The sequence below is a fragment of the Neofelis nebulosa genome, chromosome X (assembly GCF_028018385.1).
Source record: "Neofelis nebulosa isolate mNeoNeb1 chromosome X, mNeoNeb1.pri, whole genome shotgun sequence".
Classification (NCBI taxonomy): Eukaryota; Metazoa; Chordata; class Mammalia; order Carnivora; family Felidae; genus Neofelis; species Neofelis nebulosa.
Genome location: NC_080800.1, coordinates 53,132,498 through 53,147,383, shown reverse-complemented (window position 1 = coordinate 53,147,383; position 14,886 = coordinate 53,132,498). Strand labels below are relative to the sequence as shown.

The 14,886-nt window shown below is 35.7% G+C and overlaps 1 protein-coding gene and 2 pseudogenes across 3 annotated transcripts in view; 2 read left to right on the top strand and 1 right to left on the bottom strand.

Moving 5' to 3' along the window:
- Window positions 1-14,886, top strand: part of ASB12 (ankyrin repeat and SOCS box containing 12) — a 126,533-nt gene that overhangs the window by 31,611 nt on the left and 80,036 nt on the right. The window lies entirely within an intron of this gene.
- On the top strand, window positions 46-3,302 carry LOC131503167 (protein kish-A-like; annotated as a pseudogene).
- On the bottom strand, window positions 12,755-12,879 carry LOC131503374 (U4 spliceosomal RNA; annotated as a pseudogene).

Sequence of the window (14,886 nt, the reverse complement as noted above, 5' to 3'; positions counted from 1 at the left end):
TCCCTTTTATATTCTAGTTAATCTATTAAACTTCATCCTTGTGTGTGTGTGTGTGTGTGTGTGACCAAGGACAGAAGAATCTATTCCCAGTCCCTCAGTACTATCCCTCTTCACTGCAGTTTATACAGTATCAGGTGTACGGGTTCCCTTTGTTACCATGCCTCCATCTATCTTAGTGTTCTTTTTTGCTTGTTCTGTCTTTTATTATGTAGAAGCTGTTCAGCTGGCCCTCAGTTCTTCAGGTGAAATTGTTATATGAATAGATATTATTTGGTGTTTTCAGTGGTGAATGTGTATAGAAATGCAACAGATTTCTGCACATTGATTTTATATCCTGCAACTTTGCTAAATTCACATACTACTGTATTAGTTCTAGCAATTTTTTTGGTGGAGTCTGAGCTTTGCCAGTCTCACTATGTCTGCCATTTTCAATTTTCAGAGTCTTTTGACTGTAAGTAATATTGCTGTTTATATGTACCTGTGCTTATATCCTATCCTTGGCATACAGCCCCCTGAACAGAAATAAAACTGGATTGTTGGATATATTTTGCAAGTGTGCCAGAATTGGTGAATGGAAGAGTCTTTATGTTGCAGTATGCTGTATAGTGATGGCCTTCAGCATCTTCTTCATACAGTAGCTTGGAAAAATATCAGAATTTAATTGCAATCAGATTTCAGTATAAAAAAAGAAATCTGCAGAAAATAATGGAATTAATGTTTAACCCTTTTATCTCTGAACATTGAATGAGATAAATTTCCAGCTGTTATTTTTGATTTTTGTTATTGAACCCATGTCTCTAACAATCAACCTCAGTACTGTCACTACAGTATTACATTCAGCAAATGTTATTCTGTTGTGTGAGATACCAGTTTTTAGTGAGGTATCTCTAATGTATATAATAGAAAACTTGGTAAATCACTCAAGTTCATTTCACTGTGACTTATAAATGATAATCTTTATAGAATGAGACCTTCTTTCTGGACTTTTTCATTGAAAAAAATGTTCAATTGTATTATTAAGGATTGCATTCATATTTAATAATGCTTGTTTTTTTCTCTGGCCACACAAGTATATTAACAGAGTACCTCTAAGCAAACTCTGTAGTATATTACAGATGTTTCAACTATTTAAGACAAGCCTATGCAGTTAATAAGGAGGAAGATAAATGAGATGTGACTTAACAGTAGTATTGGGAAAGTGTTCATATTTAACATGAAAGAATTTAGAATAGTAGACTAGTATAGTAGCCTCTGAAAAGTCTGGATAAGTATGGATAAATATCTTAAACATAAATCTGACCAGCTAACAGTAATTCTCTAAATAAGACAGAATAATTATCCTGTATGTGTTTCTAATTCTTTTTAGTGTCAGGTCTCCACTTATTTTAATTGCCCCACAAGGCAAACTGTATTTTTTGTTTGTTTTTAAATACAACACTTTAAATCTAGTTTACTTTTTGTGTGTCAATTTGAACTAGAATCTGTTGTATAACTCAGTAGATGATGGTAAGGGTCTTTGAGTTTTGATATAAAGAAAGACCTTCAATAATTTTCAAAGAAAAGAAAAGAAAAGAAAGGTTTAAGTTACTATGGCCAAGTAGGATTTAGTTCTAGAATGCAAGAATGGTTCAACATACACAAAATCAATGTAATACACTACATTGACCGAGTCATTGGGGGGAAAACACACAGTCATCAGGAAAAGCATTTGATAAAATTAAACTCACTTTCATGATTGAACACTAAACTTAATAGCAATAAAAGGACAGTATCTCAACGTAATCAAGATGTTATATGAATGATAAAAGTCTGAAAGCATTTTCTCTTAGGAGAAAGACAAGGATTCCCACTCTTGGCCCTTTAAGGAAAGATAAAACTGGAGGTCCTAGTCAAAGCAATTAGGTAGCAAAAGTAAATTAGAGGTGGGGCGCCTGGGTGGCACAGTCAGTTAAGCGTCCGACTTCAGCCAGGTCACGATCTTGCGGTCCGTGAGTTCGAGCCCCGCGTCAGGCTCTGGGCTGACGGCTCGGAGCCTGGAGCCTGTTTCCGATTCTGTGTCTCCCTCTCTCTCTCTGCCCCTCCCCCGTTCATGCTCTGTCTCTCTGTGTCCCAAAAATAAATAAAAAACGTTGAAAAAAATTTTAAAAGTAAATTAGAGGCTTTTAAATTGAAAGAAAGAAGTAAAATTACCTTTGGTGCATACAACATGATCTTATATGTAGAAAACCTTAAATATTCCACAAAAAAAACTTTAGAACTAATTAATTCAGCAAAGCTTCAGCATTCAAAATGACACAAAAAAAATCAGTTGCATTTCTATGTACTAACACTAAACCATCCAGAAATGTAAATAAGAAAACAATTCTATTTACAATATTTCAAAAAGAATAAAATACTTAGGAATAAATGTAACCAAGATGGCAATAAACTTGGACACAGAAAACTATAAAATGTTGCTAAAACTAAGTAAGATACACATAAACAGAAAGATGTTTCCTATTCATAGATTGGGAGACAATACACTTGACCCTTTAACAACATGAATTTGAACTGCATGGGTCCATTTATATGCAATTTTTTCAATAAATACATCTACAGTATTATAAATGTGTCTCCTCTTCCTTATGATTATCTTAATAGCATTTTTTTTGTTTAGCTTTCTTTAAGACTAGAATATATAATATTTATGACACAAAAATATGTTAATCAACTAAATACCAATTGATAAGGCTTCCAATCAATAGTAGGCTACTACTAGTTAAATTTTTGGAAGTCAAGTTATATGCAGATATTTGACTGTTAATTGGAGGGAGGACATCCCTACCCCCTTGTTCAAGGGCCAATTGTGTTGTTAAGATGGCAGTACTACCTAAGTGATCTATGGATATAAAACAATCTCTTTAATATCTCAATGGTGTTTCTACAGAAATAGAGAAATTCCATCCTAAAATTCACTTGGAAACTCAAGGGACTCTGAATAGCCAAAACAATCTTGAAAAAAAAAAACTATAGGTTGCCACAAGGAAGAAGGATGGGGGATGGGCTAAATGGATGAGAGTCAAACATAGAGACTTCCACTTATGGAATGCATGCCATGTGTATAAAAGGGGCAGCATAGGGAATATAATCAATGGTATTGTAATAGCATTATATCATGACAGATGATAGCACATTTGTGGTAGGCACAGCATAATGTATAGACTTGTGAAATCACTATGTTCTATTGATGAAACAAATATAATATTAAGTGTCAATTATATTTCAATTAAAGAACAAATGGAGATCTATAAACTGACATGAAATACAGAAAAAAAACAACCCTCTTGAAGCTCAATGAACAAGAAAGAACATACAAACAACTGTATGGAAATAGGAAAACAATCCATGAAAATGAGAGAGATAATAAAGAAACAAATCATAAAAAAACAAAAAAAACAAAAACAAAACAAAACAAAAGAAAAAAACAGAGGGGCACCTGGGTGGCTTAGTCAGTTAAACATCCAACTCTTGGTTTCGGCTCAGATTATGATCTCACAGTTTCATGAGTTTGACCCCCATGTCAGGCTCTGTGCTGGCAGCACAGAACCTGCTTGGGATTCTGTCTCTCTCCCACTCTTTATGCCCCTCCCCCACTTGTACTGTCTCTTTTTATTTCAAAATAAATTAAAAAAAGGAAAACAGAAATCCTAAAGCTAAAGAATATAGTGACTGAACTGAGCTTCAACAGCAGACTAGACTAAAAATAAGAGTCAATTAAAACAAAGATAAGTCAAAGACAATTATCTAGTCAGGGAAAAAAAGAATCAGAAAGAGTAAAAACGTATTTTGGATTTTCTACATAGAGTATCATGTCATCTGCAAATAGTGAAAGTTTGACTTCTTCCATGCCAATTTGTATGCTATTTATTTATTTATTTTTGTTCTCTGATTGCTGAGGTTCTGACTTCCAGTACTATTTTAAATAGTAATGGGGAGAGTGAACATCTTTGTCTTGTTCCTGACCATAGGGGAAAGGCTTTCAGGTTTTCCCCATTGAGGATGATATTGGCTGTGGGTCTTTCATATATGACCTTTATGATGTTGAGGTATGTTCATTTTATTCCTACTTTCTTGTATTTTTTTTCAAATCAAGAATTGACGCTATGTTTTGTCAAATGCTTTTTCTGAATCTATTGAGAGAATGATATGGTTCTTATTCTTTCATTTATTAATGTGGTGTATCACATTGACTGATTTGTGAATATTGAACCAGCCGTGCAGCTCAGAAGTAAATCCAACCTGATCATGATAAATAATTCTTTTAATGTACTGTTGAATTTGATTTGCTAGTGTCTCATTGAGAAAGTTTGCATCAAAGTTCATCAGGGATATTGTTGTGTAACAATATCCCTTTCAGTGTGGACTTTTTTTTTTGGTTTTGGAATCAAGTTAATGCTGGCTTTGTAGAATGAGTTTGGACGTTTTCCTTCCATTTACATTTTTTGAAACAATTTTAGAATAGGTATTAATTTTTATTTAAATGTCTGGAAGGGGCACCTGGGTGACTAAGTTGTTTATGCAGCGGACTTTGGCACAGGTCATGATCTCATGGTTCATGGGTTCGAGCCCTGTGTCAGGCTCTGTGCTGACAGCTCAGAACATGGAGCCTGCTTCAGTTTCTGCGTCTCCCTCTCTTTCTGCCTCTCTATCTCTCTCTTTCTCTGTCTCAAAAATAAAATAAAATAAAAACATTTAAAAATTTAAATATCTGGTAGAATTCAGAGTGGTTATTGAAAGACATGAATTTAGTGCCATTATGTTGCCTGTATAGTTGGTGTTTCTGGTGATGTTCTCTGGTCATGTCTAGTCTTTGCTTTTGGTCTTTTGTTTGTTTTTCCTCCAAAGAGTCCCCCTTAAAATTTCTTGCAGGGCTACTTTAGTGGTCACAAACTCCTTTAGGGTTTTTGTCTGGAAAACTGTAACTCTCCTATTCTGAATCACATCCTTGCTGGATAAAGAATTCTTGGCTGCATGTTTTTTCCCATTTAGTGTGTTGAATAGATCCCGCCTCTCCTTTCTGGCCCGCCAAGTTTCTGTGGACAGCTCTGCTGTGAAACTCATCTGTCTTTCCTTGTAGGTTAAGGATTGTTTCCCATGCTGCTTTCATAATTCTTTCCTTGTCTGTGTATTTTGTGAATTTGACTATGATATGCCTTGGTGATGGTCAGCATTTATTGAATTTAATGGGAGTTCTCTGTGCTTCTTGGATTTTGATGTCTGTGCCCTTCCCCTGATTAGGGAAGTTTTCAGCTATAATTTGCTCACATTAAACTTCAGCCCCTTTTTCTCTCTCCTCATCTTCTTTTCTCTCTCATTCACTCCTATGATATGAATGTTATTCCTTTTTAATAAGTTACAGAGTTTTGTAAGTCTTCCTTCGTGAACTTGTGCCTTTTTCCCCTCTTCTCACCCTCATTATTCTGTATAATTTTATCGTCTCTATCACTGATTTGCTGCTCTGCTTCGTCCATCCTCACCATCATGACATCTATTCAAGATTACATCTCAGTTATAGCACTTTCATCCTGACTATATTTTAGTTCTTTTACCTCTGCAGAAAGGGATTCTCTGATGTCTTCTATGCTTTTTTCAACCCCAGCTAGTATCCCTGTAAATGGTTTTAAATTCTAGCTCAGACATCTTATATCCATGTTGATTAAATCACTGACCATGAGTTCTACTTTCTGTTTTTTTCTTTTGGGGTGAGTTTCTACTTATCCTTTTTTTCCAGAAAAGAAAAGAAGAAAGGAAAAAAAAAACAAAAAAGACAAAGAAAAAACAAAAACCAAAAACACAAAGAAACAAACTACAACCTGGGTGTGTTTTGGCCTGCTTGTTAAAAGAATATTATTCCAAAAATTAAATAATAAAATAAAATAAAATAAAATATGCACACATAAAAAAATAACTGCAAAATTTAAAAAAAGAGTTGAAAAAATAAGAAAATAAATGAGACAAATAATAATATAAAATAAAGAATAAGAGTATAATGGAAGTTAGATCTTATTTCACCTTGAGCTGAAGTCTATGATCATTAGAATTCATGCAAGCAAGTTGTTTGTGCTAGTCTTCTGGGTGAGGGCCCTGCTGCACTAATTCTCAAGCTGACTTGTTTCCATGGAAACAAGGTGCAGGGGGGCAGGGCTTGGTTTAAGTGGCTATGGCTACCACTAGTTGGGGTCAGTTTGCTCCCTGAATGCTTTCAAGTCTGAAGGGCATAATGAATGTGGCAGTGCCCTGCTCTATAGCCCCGGAGCTGAAAGTTCATGCCCCCCACTCTTCAGGGAAGCCTCACATAAGGTCAATTAATCACCCCTCTTGTGTCATTGGTTTCTGTCAGAACCCTATGTTCACCCTGCCTGTGTCCAAGCTTCTTTATCTCAGGCATGCAACTGAGTTGCAAAATTCCAAATTTTAGGGATTCCTATGGCATGGACCTGCACTGTTCCTCTGGGGGAGGGTCTTGCCTTGCCTTTTCTGGCCCCTGAAAAAAAAGTGACATATGTTTACAGCTGTTTAGAATTTATTTCAAAACAGGAGAAAACTGGCATCCCTGCTTACTGTCCTCAGCTAGAGCAAGTCCCCTTTCTTAAGCCTGTAAGCAGCATGGCATATTGGTGGGACACGTCTTTCTTGTCACCTAAGGGATCCTCATACCATGCTGTCACTCCTCAGATTCTGCCCCACTTCACCACCTGAGCACCTTTAAGGCAGGCCCATGCCCCACAGTGGAAAGCTAAAAGTTCAGATTTTGCACTCTGCTGCTTATATTACTTTGTGGTAGCCTCTGCAAGTAGGCTCCCTCCCCATGGCCCTACCCTAAGCAACATTTCCCGCAGTAAATTCTTTGCACCTCCTACTTCCAAAAGGTGATTGCTTTTCTCGTGTAGTCTTGCACTTCTGTTCTCTCATAATTCCATTTTTTTTCTTTGGTGTTCAGAATGATTTGATAACTATCTAGCTGTGTTCAAGGACAAGACAAGCTTAGGTGTCATAGACTCTAGGTCTAAAATTCTGTCTTGTCTAGCAAGAGGGCGGGACACAGAATAAAAAGTGAGAGATGACGAATACCTGGGAAAAGACAAGAGCCCTGAATAAGGGTCCTTGCCCCATATTTATTAGGATCAGAAGTCTTACAAATGTGATAGGCATGCACAAAGAGACAAACTGTGAACATTAACTTGGGGATGTGAGGGGAAAGGGGGGTTTGAAGATATATGGTGTTTGGGGTTTGGTTCAGTATAAAACAAAATCCTGGCACTGGGCAGATGGGCAGATGGTTGGTAATGCAGACAGGAGGTGCTGTGTCTGTTTTTCTTAGCTAGCCTAGGGGATAAGGCAGGAGAGGAAATAACCTCAGGGTTAACAAGGCACCTTTTCTTTTGTTAACCATTTCCACTCTGGGCTGCTTCACCTGCATTGCAGTGGTCTATAATCCAGTTTACCTGTTTGCCTAACTTGGTCCTTCCCTCCTGTGAAAGCAGCTTTCTGCTATGGTACTAAATTGGGGGACGCTTCTGCACTGAACACCTAACCTTGCTTACCTCATATATCTTTGTATTGGGTACCCTTGCATCCCTTTCTATTTTGGGGCCTTTGCCCCTCCCTCTCTATTGTGGGGGTTCTGCACCCCCTCTCTATTATGGGGTGCATTTGCATCCCCTCTCTATCCTGGGGTGCCTTTTCATCTCCTTATTCTTGGGGTGCTAATCTTGTTTACCCAAACTCGGGTGTGAGCATCCTATGGCTTTGTACTTTTTATGCCTTGTTAACACATTGGTGTAAACCGGGGGGATTCCTAAGCTTATTCCCCACACTTAGGATCTCCCTACTCCACTGCCATCTTAACTGCTGTCTCCAATATCTCTTATGACTACTGATGCAAATTTCCTCAATACGGTACTAGCAAAAAATATTTAACAGCATAATACAAGGATTATGCACCATGACCAAGTGGAATTTAGTTCTAGAATGACAGAATGGTTCAAATACACAAAATCAACCAATGCAAATTAGTGTGGCCACTTTGGAAAACATGGAGTTTCCTCAAAAAGTTAAAATGAGTATTAACATCATCAAGTAATCTCACTATTGGGTATTTACCCAAGGAAAACAGTACACTAATTCAGTAAGATATGTGTACTGCAGTGTCATTTACAATAGCCCAAATATCGATAAAATCAAGTGTGTATCTATAGATGAATGGATAAATGAGATGTGGTACACACACACACACACACACACACACACACACATATACATAATGGGATATTACTCGGGCATGAAAAGGAATGAAATCTTGTCATTTGTACCAATATGGATAGGCCCAGACGGTGTCATACTAAGTGAAATATGTCAGTCAGAGAAAGAAAAATACCATATGATTTCACTTATATGTGCAATTTAAGAAAAACATACAAATAAAGGAAAAAAAAGATACAACAACAACAAAACCTGTCTCCTAAATACAGAGAAAATACTGGTGGTTATCAAAGGGGAAGCAGGGGATGGGTGAAATAGATAATGGAGATTAAAAATGCACTCATCTTGATGAGCACTGAGCAGCTTATAGAATTGTCAAATCATTATATTGTACTCCTAAAAGTAATATAACACTGTATGTTGATTAAGCTTGAATAACAAATAAGATAAAAATAAAAACCTGAGGGGCGCCTGGGTGGCGCAGTCGGTTAAGCGTCCGACTTCAGCCAGGTCACGATCTCGCGGTCTGTGAGTTCGAGCCCCGCATCGGGCTCTGGGCTGATGGCTCGGAGCCTGGAGCCTGTTTCCGATTCTGTGTCTCCCTCTCTCTCTGCCCCTCCCCCGTTCATGCTCTGTCTCTCTCTGTCCCAAAAATAAATAAAAAACGTTGAAAAAAAAATTAAAAAAAATAAAAACCTGAAAAATTCCATTATGAGACAAAAATGTTTAAAAAAAACTTCAGAGAAAAGAAGTTAGGGGCTAATAACTTTTACATTTCATGCTTCACTGAGAAAGCAAATCTACTGATCTATTTCTTTGGGTTTTGTTTTATTTTTATTCTCACTGTATGGTAATACATTAGAGAAGTGAGAGTCTAAAGACCAAGAGATGATATTGATATTCCTTCTCAAGATATCTTGAAATGAACAGTCTTCTAACCACTTTTATTGTTAAGTTTAATGAACAAAAATGTTAACAGAAATTAGAAAATACATGGATATAAATGGAAACAAAAACACAAGATATCAAAACTTATGCAGCAAAAGCAGTGCTTAGCATTAATATGTTAGGTATAAATACTTACATTTAAAAAGAAAAAAAACACCTCAAATCAACAATTTAACTTTTCACCTTAAGAGTAAAATAAAAAAAGAACATACTAAAATCAAATCAAGCAGAAGGAATAATAAAGTTTAGAGCATTTTTGAACAAAATAGAGAATACAAAACAATAGAAAAGAAGTCAATTAGTAGAACAGATCCATGAAACTAGGAGCTGATTCTTTGAAAGAATTTAAAAAAAATTTATAAAGCCTTAGCCACACTTATCAAAAAGAAATGAGAAAGAACCCAATAAATAAAATCATGAATGAAAAAGTAGAGATAATAACCAACACCACCAAAATACAAACATTTATAAGAGAATATTATGAGCAATTATATGCCAACAAATTGGGCAATGTGGAAGTAATGGATCAATTCTTAGAAATATATAAACCACAAAACTGAAACAGGAAGAAATATAAAATTTGAATGGACCCATACTAGCAAAGAAATTTAATCCATAATCAAAAATCTCACAACAAACAGGAGTCCAGGGCCTGATGGCTTCACAGGGGAATTCTAACATATATTTAAAAGGAATTAATACCTACTCTTCTGAAACTTCCAAAAAAATAGAAATGGAAGGAAAACTTCTAAACTTATTCTACAAAGCCACCATTACCTTGATTCAAAAACCAAAAACCCCAATTTTAGTGGGTCTAATTACAGGCCAATATCCCTTATCAATATGGATGCAAAAATTCTCAAGAAAATACTAGCAAATCAAATCCAGCACTACATTAAAACAATTATTCACCACAATCAATGGTGATTTATTCCTGGGTTGCAAGGGTGGTTCAATATTCACAAATCTATCAACGTGATATATCATAGAAATAAAAGAAATGATAAGAAACATACAGTCCTCTCAATAGATGCCCAAAAAGCATTTCACAATGTACAGCATCCACTCTTGAGAAAAAAACACTCAGCAAGCTAGGGAGAGAGGGAAAGTACATCAACATCATAAAAGCCACATACCAAAGACCCGCAGCTAATATCATACTCAATGCAGAAAAACTGAGACCTTTTACTCTAAGGTCAGGAACATGACAGTGATGTCTGCTTCCACCACTGTTGTTCAACATAATACTGAAAGCCCTAGCCTCAGCAATCTGGCAACAAAAAGAAATAAAATGCATCCAAATCAGGAAGGAAGAAGTGAAACTTTCACTCTTCATAAATAGCATGATACTCTGCATGGAGAACCCAATGACTCCACCAAAAAACTGCTACAACTAATGCATGAATTCAGCAAAGTTACATGACACACCCGACATAGAGAAATCTGTTGCATTTCTATCCACCAATAATGAAGCAGCAGAAAAAGAAATCAATTGATTCCATTTACAATTGCACCAAAATCCATAAGATACCTAGGAATGAACCTAACCAAAGAGGCAAAAGATCTGTACACTGGAAACTAAAACACATATGAGAGAAATTGAAGAGGACACAAAGAAATGGGAAAACATTCTATGCTCATGGATTGGAAGTACAAATGTTGTTAAAATGTCAATCAATACTACTCAAAGCAATCTATACATTCAATGCAATCCCTATCAAAATAACACCAGTATTTTTCGCAGAGCTAGAACAAACAATCTTAAAATTTGTATGAAACCACAAAAGACCCCAGATAGCCAAAGCAATCCTGAAAAAGAGAAAGAAACATGAAGGCATCACAATTCTGGATTTCAAGCTATATTATAACAAAGCTATAGTCATCAAGACAGTATGGCACTGTCACAAAAACAGACACATAGATCAATGGAATGGAATAGAAAACCCAGAAATAGACCCACAACTATATGGTCAACTAAAGTTCTACAAAGCAGGAAAGAATATCAAATGGAAAAAAAGACTCTCTCTTCAATAAATGGTGTTGGGAAAATTGGATGGCGACATGCAGAATGAAACTGGACCACTTTCTTATACCATACACAAATATAAATTCAAAAATGATTGAAAGGCTTAAATGTGAGACAGGAAATCATCAAAATCATAGTCAAGAACACAGCAACCTCTTTTACCTCGGCTGGAGCAACTTTTTACTAGACACATTTCTGGAGGCAAGGGAAACAAAAGCAAACATAAACTTTTAGGTATTTATCAAGATAAAAAGCTTTTGCACAGTGAAGGAAACAATCAACAAAACTAAAAGGCAGCCTGCAAAATGGGAGAAGATATTTGCAAGTGACATATCTGATAAAGGATAGTATCCAAAATCTAGAAAGAACTTACCAAACTCAACACTCAAAAAACCAACAACCCAGTTAAGAAATGGGCAGAAGACATGAATAGACACTTTTCCATAGAAGACATCCAGGTGGCTAACAGACATAGAAAAAGATGCTCAATATCACTCATCATCAGGGAAATACAAATCCAAACTTGGATGAGAAAACACCTCACACCTATCAGAATGGCTAAAATTAACAATACAAGAAACAACTGGTGTTGGAAAGAATGTGGAGAAAAGAAAACCCTCTTGCCCTTTTGAAGGGAATGCTAACTGGTTCAGCCACTCTGGAGAACAGTATGGAGGTCCCTCAAAAAACTAAAAATAGGACTACCCCATGACCCAGCAATTTAACTATTAGGTATTTATCCAAAGGATACAAAAATAGAGATTTGAAGTGGTACATGCACCCCAATGTTGATAACAACTTTATCAACAGTAGCCAAACTATGGAGAGTGCCCAAATGTCCATTGACTAATGAATGGATAAAGAAGATGTGGTGTATCTGTGTGTTTGTGTACACACACACACACACTGGAATATTACTCAGCCATGAAAGAAATGAAATCTTTCCATTTGCAACGGCATGGATGGAACTAGAATGTATTAGGCTAAGTGAAATAACTCAATCAGAGAAAGGCAAATACCATATGATTTCACTCATATGTGGAATTTAGGAACATATGGGAAGGTGGGGGAAAGAGAAGACAAGAGACTCTTAATAATAGAAAACAAACTAAGGATTGATGGAAGGAGGTGGGTGGGAGAGGGGCTAGATGGTGATGGATATTAAGGAGGGCACATGTTGTGATGTGTACTAGGTGTTGTATGTAAGTGTGAATCACTGAATTGTACTCCTGAAACCAATAGTGCAATTTATGATAGGTGACTAAAATTCAAATGAAAAAAATATTTTAAAAATCCACTTGTAGTTTTATATATTTTTTGAGAGAGAGATTAGGGGAGGGGCAGGGGGAGAAAAAGAATCCATGCCGGGCATGGAGCCTGATGTGGGGTTTGACCTTAGGGGCATGAGACCATGACCTGAGCCGAAATCAAGTCAGACGCTTAACTGACTGAACCACCCAGGTGCCATGGCCGTAGTTTTATTGGAGTGTCTCTGATTGGCTTTGATATTAGGCTAATGATGACCTCAATAATGAGATAGGAAATGTTTCCTCTTCTTCAATTTTTTTGAAGAGTTTCAAAAGTACAGATGTTAATTCTTCTATTAGCAATAATTGCACCTCGGATAAACCTCATTGGCTATGATACTGCCACTGTACAAAGCTGATGTTAATTTTTCTATAAATGTGTGTTGGAATTACTACAGCTTTGTAGTATATCTTGAAAGCTGGAATTGTGATATCTTCAGCTATTTTCTACTTTCTCAATATTGTTTTGACTATTCGAGGTCTTTTGTGGTTCCATAAAAGAATGATTTATTCTAGTTCTGTGGAAAATGTTGTTGGCATTTTGATAGGGATTGGATTAAATCTATAGATGACTTTGGGTAGTATAGACATTTTAACAATATTGGTTCTTTAAATCCATGTTCATGGAATATCTTTCCATTTGTGTCATCTTCAGTTTCTTTTGAGTACAGTTCTTTTATCTTCTTTGTTAAGTTTATTCCTAGGTATTTTATTATTTTATTGGTGCAGTTGTACATAGGATTGTTTTCTTAATTTCTCTTTCTGCTCTTTCATTAGTATGTAGAAACGCAACAGATTTCTGTATATTAATTTTGTATTCTGAGATGTTACTGAATTCATTTATCAGTTCTAGGACTTTTTTGTTGAAGTGTTTCAGGTTTTCTATATATAGTATCATGCCATATTCAAATAGTGACAGTTTTACTCCTTCCTTAGCAATTTGGCTTCCTTTTATTTCTTTTTGTTGTCTGATTGCTGTGGCTAGGACTTCCAGTACTACAATGAATAAAAATGGGTAGAGTGGAGATCCTTATCTTATTCCTGACTTTAGAAGGAAAGTTCTCACTTTTTTTTTTTTTACTATTATGATTTTACCTGTGGGTTTTTCACATATTGCCTGTAATATATTGAGGTGTGTTCCCTCTAGACCTACTTTGTTGACAACTTTAATCATGAATGGATGTTCTATTTTGTTAAGTGTTTTTTATGCATCTATTTATATGATAACATGGTTTTTATCCTTTCTATTGTTACTTTGGTATATGATATTGATTGATTTGTGAATATTGAACCACGCTTTCATCCCTGGAATAAATCCCTGTTGATCATGGTGAATAATTTTTAATGTATTATTTGACTTGGTTTGCTAATATTTTGTTGAGGATTTTATCACCTACGCTTACCAGAGATAATTGGCCTGTAGTTGTTTGTGTTTTTATCTTTGCTTTGTTGTTGTGCTTTTGTTTTGTAGTATCTTTTTTTTTTTTTTTGGTATTAGGGTAGTGCTAGTCTCATAGAATGAATTGGAAGCTTTACTTCCTCTTCTATTTTTTGGAATATTTTGAAAAGAATGGGTATTAACTCTTCTTTAAATGTCTTGTAGAATTCACCTTCAAAGCCATCAAGTCATAGACTTTTGTTTCTTGGCAGTTTTATGAATACTGATTTGATTTGATATCTAGTAATCAAACTGTTCAAGTTTTCTAATTCTTCTTTATTCAGTTATGGGAAGTTATGTTTCTCCCTTCAGTTTTGTCAATGTTTGCTTTATATAATTTGAAGTTTTGATGTTTGGGTTATATATATTCATAATTGTCATATCTCCTTGGTGACGTCACTGTTTTGTCCATGTATAACATTTGTCTCTTTGTGTCTTGCAACAGTTTTTTACCTAAAGAATCATTTTTCTGATATAATACAGGCACCACTGTTCTCTCTTGGTTAGTTCATGCGTTAATAATTTTTCAACTGTTTTACTTTCAAACTATTCATGCTCTTCAATGTAAAGTGAATCTTTTATTCATAGTATATAATTAGATCCAGGATTTTTAAAAATCGGTTTGTCAATATATGCCTTTTGATTAGAGAGTTTAATTTTATATTTGGGGTAATTACTGATAGGAAAGTACTTATTGCCATTTTGTCATGTTTTATGTATTTGAGGTTTTTGTCCTTCACTTTCTCTATTACTACCTTCCTTTGTGTTTAGTTGATTTTTTAGTGACATGCTTTGATTCCCTTCTCATTTCCTTTTTTGTTAAATATGAATTTTATTGTCAAATTGCTTTCCATACAACACCAGTGCTCCTCCCAACAGGTGCCCTCAATACCCATCAACCACCCTACCCTCCCTCCCACCCCCAT